The 6757-nt window shown below is 41.4% G+C and overlaps 1 pseudogene; it reads right to left on the bottom strand.

The window, feature by feature from the left end:
• Window positions 1–1528: 1528 nt before the first annotated feature.
• Window positions 1529–2652, bottom strand: LOC130876152 (uncharacterized protein C4orf19 homolog; annotated as a pseudogene).
• Window positions 2653–6757: the final 4105 nt, after the last annotated feature.

The following is a 6757-nucleotide window of genomic DNA, read 5'->3' as shown; positions in this document are numbered from 1 at the left end:
AGGAAATTGAAATTCCTGGGGAAGGGAATAACAAATAGAAATGCTTGAAATAAAAATTACAAAACCGTCAATAAAAACACTGGAAAGTGACTCCAGCAGAACTGACAAGCAAAAGACAGAGTGTCAAGCATGAAGAATGTGATTTTTCTAACCACCACATTAAAATATTAAAGAGAAATTAATGAGTAATAAACCTGACTACAGTGTCCAAACTCTGATATCCATTAAAGAGAACCATGTGGGATAGGAGATGCTAAGATATCTATTAAAGACATGGGTATTTAACAGAAACTCTCCAAGTCTGTAGAAAAAAACCAAAACCAAACATCCAAACATATGACATTTAGATCCCTAAATATATGTAAACAGGGTGGAAACTCTCCTTTTCCTATCTGAGTCAGTGTGTGTAAAAATAATATAAGCTAACCATAGAATCACAGCATGAACAGACACAAAATTTAGTAATTTCCCTCTTTTTTTCTCTAACTGACTAGAAAAACAAAGAAGAGGAATACAATGGGCTGTAGTGGATTAATGAAAGAATAAAATTTGCAACTGAGTTTTACATTTTTGTGTTTATAATTCATTATTCTTAAAGGAATTACATGTGTACAGGGAGCATGCACTGTCATGTAGCCAGAATACCATCAGCACAGTCACACAAGTACTTACGTAGTGATATTGAATGATAGATCCGGTTTGCTATCAAAAAATATCTTCGTTACTTGAGATAGTTCTACTGTGATATAAATTGGAATAGAAGCACCTAGGATTATGTCAGCCTTCATAAAGGTGCTGGACATCCTGTATCTTTTTTTTGCTCTTACCAGACATTTAATGACACAAACCCCTCCATAAATGACTTTGCTGTTCCAAAACACTCATGAACTTGAAACTAAAACATGACACTTATTTTTAAGAAATATTTTGGCCAGACCCCACATCCTAAAGGAGATTAAAAAGTAATAGTGTAAAAAAAGTTAAGGTGAAGGTGTTTTCATAGCACGGCTAAGGACTAACCATTTGTTCACTGGCCACATCCGGTTCACCCTGAAAGCTGCAGAGTTTAACCTGATGTCCAACAAGTGGTTAGTGAGTAGTTCCCTGGGTGCCTGTTCCTGAAGTTAACCTCTGGTATACAGTAGGCACTTTAAGTGGATAGTTACCCTATCTAGGTCGGGTGACATATTTGGCTCTCAAAAAACAAGGTAAAGAAATACATTCAAATAGCACGGCCCATGTTTGTGTGCCCCTAGGATCGGGTGCGGGGATATATATCAAGGCATTCTCATGCACATCTGGACAGATGTTCCAGGGGAGCTTCCAGGGCCAGCAAGCAAGCTGCCTAACTTCTGCATTTGTTGTGGACATGGTCATGATGGCCCACACTTACTCTGATTCTAGCATTCTGAGTCAGAGTCCAGCTGCACAGAGGGGTGCCGTAGACAGTCGGCAGCCTGGCACAGGTACTGGCGATGGGGAGAGAACAGATGTAAACAAATGGTGCAGATGGTGAGGCCGCCTGGGGATGCCCGCAGAGTGGTTAGCCCCGTGTCCACCTGCTTCTTTCAGTGTGACTGCAGTTCACCTTATTGGGGCCCTTCACCTAGCCCCTCCCCTAATCTGCCTCTTCTGCATCTTCTCCCGCAGTGGCAGCTTCTAATGCTGCAAGGGCTTCGGCAACCTCAGCGTCCTCATCTACCATAACCCTGTCCCTGTCCCCATTGTAGGTGTGGGGGACTTCCCGCTCACTTCTAGAATCCACCACTGACGGAGGGTGAGTGGGACCCTCTTCTTTAAAGCAGACATTCAGAACTTCTGTTGGCCCTGCCTCATTCAGTGAGTCCCAGCTTCTCTTCAGGGAGAAGGGCAGGTTCAAACCCTGCTCACTCACGCTGGGGTGAATTGCCGGCAGGGGCTCCACCTCAGAATGGTTCTCAAAAAGATAATCCTTTTCTTCAGGGTCTTCACGGTCTACTGCAGGGCTCCAGAGCTGGGGGTAATCCGGGGCTGGTATGTGTAGGATGTGGTCAGCCACCGCCAAGACCTCAGCAGGGGCTCTGCAGTCTCCATGTCCCACCGTCTGGGTCTCTTCCGAGGTGGACACCGTGTGGCTTTGCTTCCGGCAGTCCTCTCCTTCGAGGAAGGGTTGAGCTGGGTGAGCACTGTCTATAGTGCCTTCCCAGGGGCTGCTGGCCCAGGAGCCACCGTCATCTTGGTGGGGCCTGACCAAATGCAGACTGGCAGTGGGGCTGATGCCATTGACAATACCCTGCTTCTCTGCACAGTGTCTCTTCTGAGTCCTCCTGAGGGAGTGGTCCTTGGTGAGGTAGACCAGATATATTATCTCTGTTCTCTGGCTTGGTCAGGCTCCCAGCATGCAGCGCGTTCCGGGGCACCTCAAACTCGCTGTTCTGGGTGCCTTTTAGTCTGACAGTGTCCTCCTCCAACTTGCAGCTGCTTACTTCGTTGACAAAGCCAGGGGAGGGCACTTGAACCGGGTCGAAGAGATAGCTCTGCATCATCTTACAGCATCTGCACCCCATCTGGATTATTTTTTGTTACCATCTGTTGGGGAGTTGGGGTCCATTAGGCTTCTATGGTGTTTGACTTCTCTTCCTGCGGCGGGGCAGCGTCTCCATGGTTGGGGCGCCCATGGCTTCGCTGGCCTCGGGCGTCCGCGCTGGGACTCATCAAAGAAATCTTAAGAGATGTCGTTTTGTAGTTTTAAGAGATTGAAGGAAAAAAAGAGATTTTTTTTCTCTAAAATGCAAATGGATCACTGCCATACTTAGGAAAATCTCATCACTAACATATTCATGGTTTGTTGGAGATCTTTTCCTTCAGTGAATGTCTTAGAGATTTGCTTTCAGATTGCTAAGCATCGCCTAGAATATAAAAACCTAAATGTTTCTGCTAATAATACACTGTCCTTAAAATGGGAATTTAACAATATATCCAAAGCAGTGATTCTTGATCTCAGCATACAGAAAGATGAATAAGGCTTGTTAATGTAATCAGGACCATGCAATTTTACATGCAGTTGAGGCATCATTAATCTCTCCTTAGTTTCCCATATTATTCTGTTCATTAAGCTTCTCATTGACTTTAGGAAACAAGTGAGCATAGGGCATTATAAAACATAGATCTGAAAGTTCAGTGTGAATATGCAACAATCTCCTGTTCCTAAAATATGCATCAAGGGTGTTCATTTTTACCTACTCCCAAAGTGAGCATTTTCATGCCAGCCTCCTCCTCAGCTGTCCAGCTCTACTACAAGAGCCTCTGGAGAGTCCCTTTCAGATTTCCTCCATGCTTTTCACCATAAGCCCTCAAAATGTGGAGCCCCACAAGCAACATTCCCTTCAGTCATTTTGTACTTAGAGTAACAGAAAGCTAATGAAATAACAAACTGAAAACTGGCCCCTCCTCAGGACTGATGTGTTGCAGGCTCTGTCTGACTGGCAGCTTAGACCATGGTACCTGGTTCTCTTCCAAGGTGTAGTGGACCCACCAGTCCCTAAACTGGACTATTCCAAGCTCGGAGTCTTCTCCTGCATTTTCACCTGCCGTCTGCTTGAATGCAAACGGGTTTTCTCACACTCTCAAACACAAACATTCCTGAGCCTTCCAGGCAGGGTTTGCCTGTCTCCCTGTTATTTGTTTATTTTCTTGTTTACAGAAAAATTTAAATATAAATTAGAGCACATATGTATACACATAATTCATCCACATGCACCGATATCACTATTTATTTAGAAAAAAAGACTGACGTAAGAGAACTAGGAAATAAACAGACATCTACTTTTGTTTCTTTGCTTTTGTCTTATTAAAAATTTCTATGGCTCATTTTATAAAGGACTGGATGAATTTCATTTTTTCAATCACATCTAATATGTGTAAGCGCTCAACACATTTTAAAAACATTTTTCACTTATGAATGAACTAAAATAATCCAGCAATAGTGATAACCTAATTTTGTCAAGGTAGATAGACAGATGTGAGGCAAACTTCAGCATTTCGACTCTGAGAGCTACACCTACCAAGTCCCCATAGTATCCTGCCTCTGTGCAAACCTGGCCTAGAATCCTTTTCCTGCACCCCAATTTGCTTGTTGTTATTGCCCTAAAATACAAATGTATCATGAGTCATTGACTGTATCACATTAAATATGTCCTCAGGTGTTTTTGTACTACTGTATAGCTAGCTCCAAAACTTGAACAATATTTACTTCAAAACATGGATCAAATATTTAACATGAATGTAGGTGCTTAGATAGACAGTTATTTTTAACATTTGTTGATTAAATCTGAAATGCATCGGAGGAGAACAAGGTTAGTTCAGAGGCTTGAGTTTCAGAAAATGCACGGCATTTCCCAAAGTGGATTTAATCTTGTCAAATGAGAAGCAAATTTACTTGCAAGAGAGTTCATATCATTACTAGGAAAGATTTATCCATCTTGAAAGGTATTTTTTTTTTTGTTTTTTTTTTGAGACAGGGTTTCTCTGTGGCTTTGGAGTCTGTCCTGGACCTAGCTCTTGTAGACCAGGCAAGGTATTTTTATGAAAAGTATGGTACCAGGTTGTGCCCAGGCACTGAGCTTGCTGTGCGGTAAATAGTCCCCACTTGATATATGCCATGTTAGGACATGAATGTAAAGGGGGACTTTTTTACCTCTCATTTCGAATCCAAGGGGCACTTACAGTAATTTCATATGCTAAACCCCCAATGCTAAACTGCTTCCTTTTCATTGGATCATAAAATAAAACGTGTTAGTTGAAAAGACCTTTTGTCACTGGGTGATAGTAGGTGTCATCAGCGCTAAGAAGTGAGGGCTGGCCTTGGGTTCAGACCTGAAGCGCTGACCCACTCATAAGAGTGCACACTTTTCAGTAGATGCTCAATTCTCTTGTGATGCGTTAAGCCATCAGAGCGCGGTTACCCTAAGTAAAGTCACCAGGGATGTAATCCAGTTCATTCTGATGGAACAGCAATGGACTGAGATGGGGGCGCAGGGAGTGAGAAGTCTCTCCCCTTTTCTATTTTAACCCATTTACTTCTCCATTCCAAACTCTTAATTAGCCTTTTCTCTAAAAGGGGCACTCATGTCCCAGAAGGTTTTCAATTAAAACCACAGCCAAAAGACTCTCTATATGCTGTTACATTTTATCGATTTTTCCATTTTAAGGGAACTGTTCCAAATGCTTTATTTTGAAAGGTACACTAAGATACAAGTTGCATTTCCTTTATTGTTTTCATGAAGGGCTTAACTATTAGATTCTGTGTCTGAGCTTTACGAGAACCCTGAGATACTTGAAGTTACACTTGGGATAGCGATTCCTCAGTGTGCATCTGTCATAACTGGAATTACTTAGCTCCCTTACCTGCTGATATTGTGACCTCTGCTTTCATGGCTCCTATCACTAGATTGTCAGCCCCTAGCTGTAACGGTGGTGTCAATGTTAGTTGCCACTACATAGACAGAACACAAAGTTGCTGAGCCTCTATTGCATTAATAACAGACTGGGAGATATCAGATGCTTATCTGCATTGGGTTACACATGCTGTGCAAGGATCTAAAAGCACTTGACTAATTTTGATAAACTGAATGAGAGGGGCTCTACATTAGGGTTGCTCTAAAGCCACGTCACTGAAATGAGCTGAAATGAATAATGGAACATAAGATAGAAGTAGGCTATCGGTTGTGAGCAAATTGTCAAAGTTTCAGGAAGTTTTTAGAAAATCAAGACTTTAAGGGTAAAGAAAAAAAGCCTAGTTTGTCAATAGAGCAGACCTCCATACTACCTGGAGATGTGTGACATGGGGATGGGATTAATTCTTCTCCAACATAATCCTGGAAATACTCAGATTTGTAGTTTAATCTTTGCTCACAAAGTTTACAAAGCTGAGTAGAGAACCTCTGGAGAGGCAGGAGGGTGACGTGTTATGGCCTTCTTCATCCTTATGTCTTCTTGTCTGAAAGTTAAAAGCAAGTCTTTAAGCACTGGTTACAAAACCAAAAGATAAATCCTTAACAGTATAGAGCCATCTTTAATCTATTACTGCCTGAAGAGTGTTAACCTGGTGTGGTGTTACTGTGTTAACCACTTATCCTGATCCAAACATAAGAAAAGTAGAACTTGGGCTATAGAAAACATCAAAGAGCCAAATTCACTAATAATTGAGAATACCTTGCTATCAAATGTCACACTTAGTAACTTCCCAAGCCACATTATGCTAGAATGGGAAGCCTCCCATGATCACAGACAGACCATGACTTCTGAATGTTGTAGCCGTCTATACTCATAAAATTCCTTTCTTGACTTGTATGAAAACCATATAAATATGGACTAAACTCTATGGGATTTTCACTTTTCTCTTTATTTGCACATGATGTATTATTCATGTGAACTTCACAGGATTTATGGTAAAAGCTATCAAATATGCAGTGAGAAATATGTTAGAGCCATGTCCCTTTCCCATTAACTAGATGGTGTCTTGAGTTATTCTGAACTACTTATGATATCATTTACAAAGGCAAATCAGTTTTAGCACATGGAAATTCTAGCTTAAGACAATTAACAAAATGCTTTTACCTCTTAATTGTAGTACCTGTGAGACTGTGGTGAGTTTTACTTATTTCAAAACATAAATCATTTCTGGAAAGATTTCAAAAAAGTCACACTATAATAGGTATTGTGAAGTGTTAAGATGGACTACAAGTTTTAGGGAAAGAAGAATTAATTTTGAAGTATT

The sequence above is a fragment of the Chionomys nivalis genome, chromosome 6 (assembly GCF_950005125.1).
Source record: "Chionomys nivalis chromosome 6, mChiNiv1.1, whole genome shotgun sequence".
Classification (NCBI taxonomy): Eukaryota; Metazoa; Chordata; class Mammalia; order Rodentia; family Cricetidae; genus Chionomys; species Chionomys nivalis.
The sequence above is the reverse complement of the archived record's forward strand: the minus strand, read 5'-3'. Positions and strand labels throughout refer to the sequence as shown.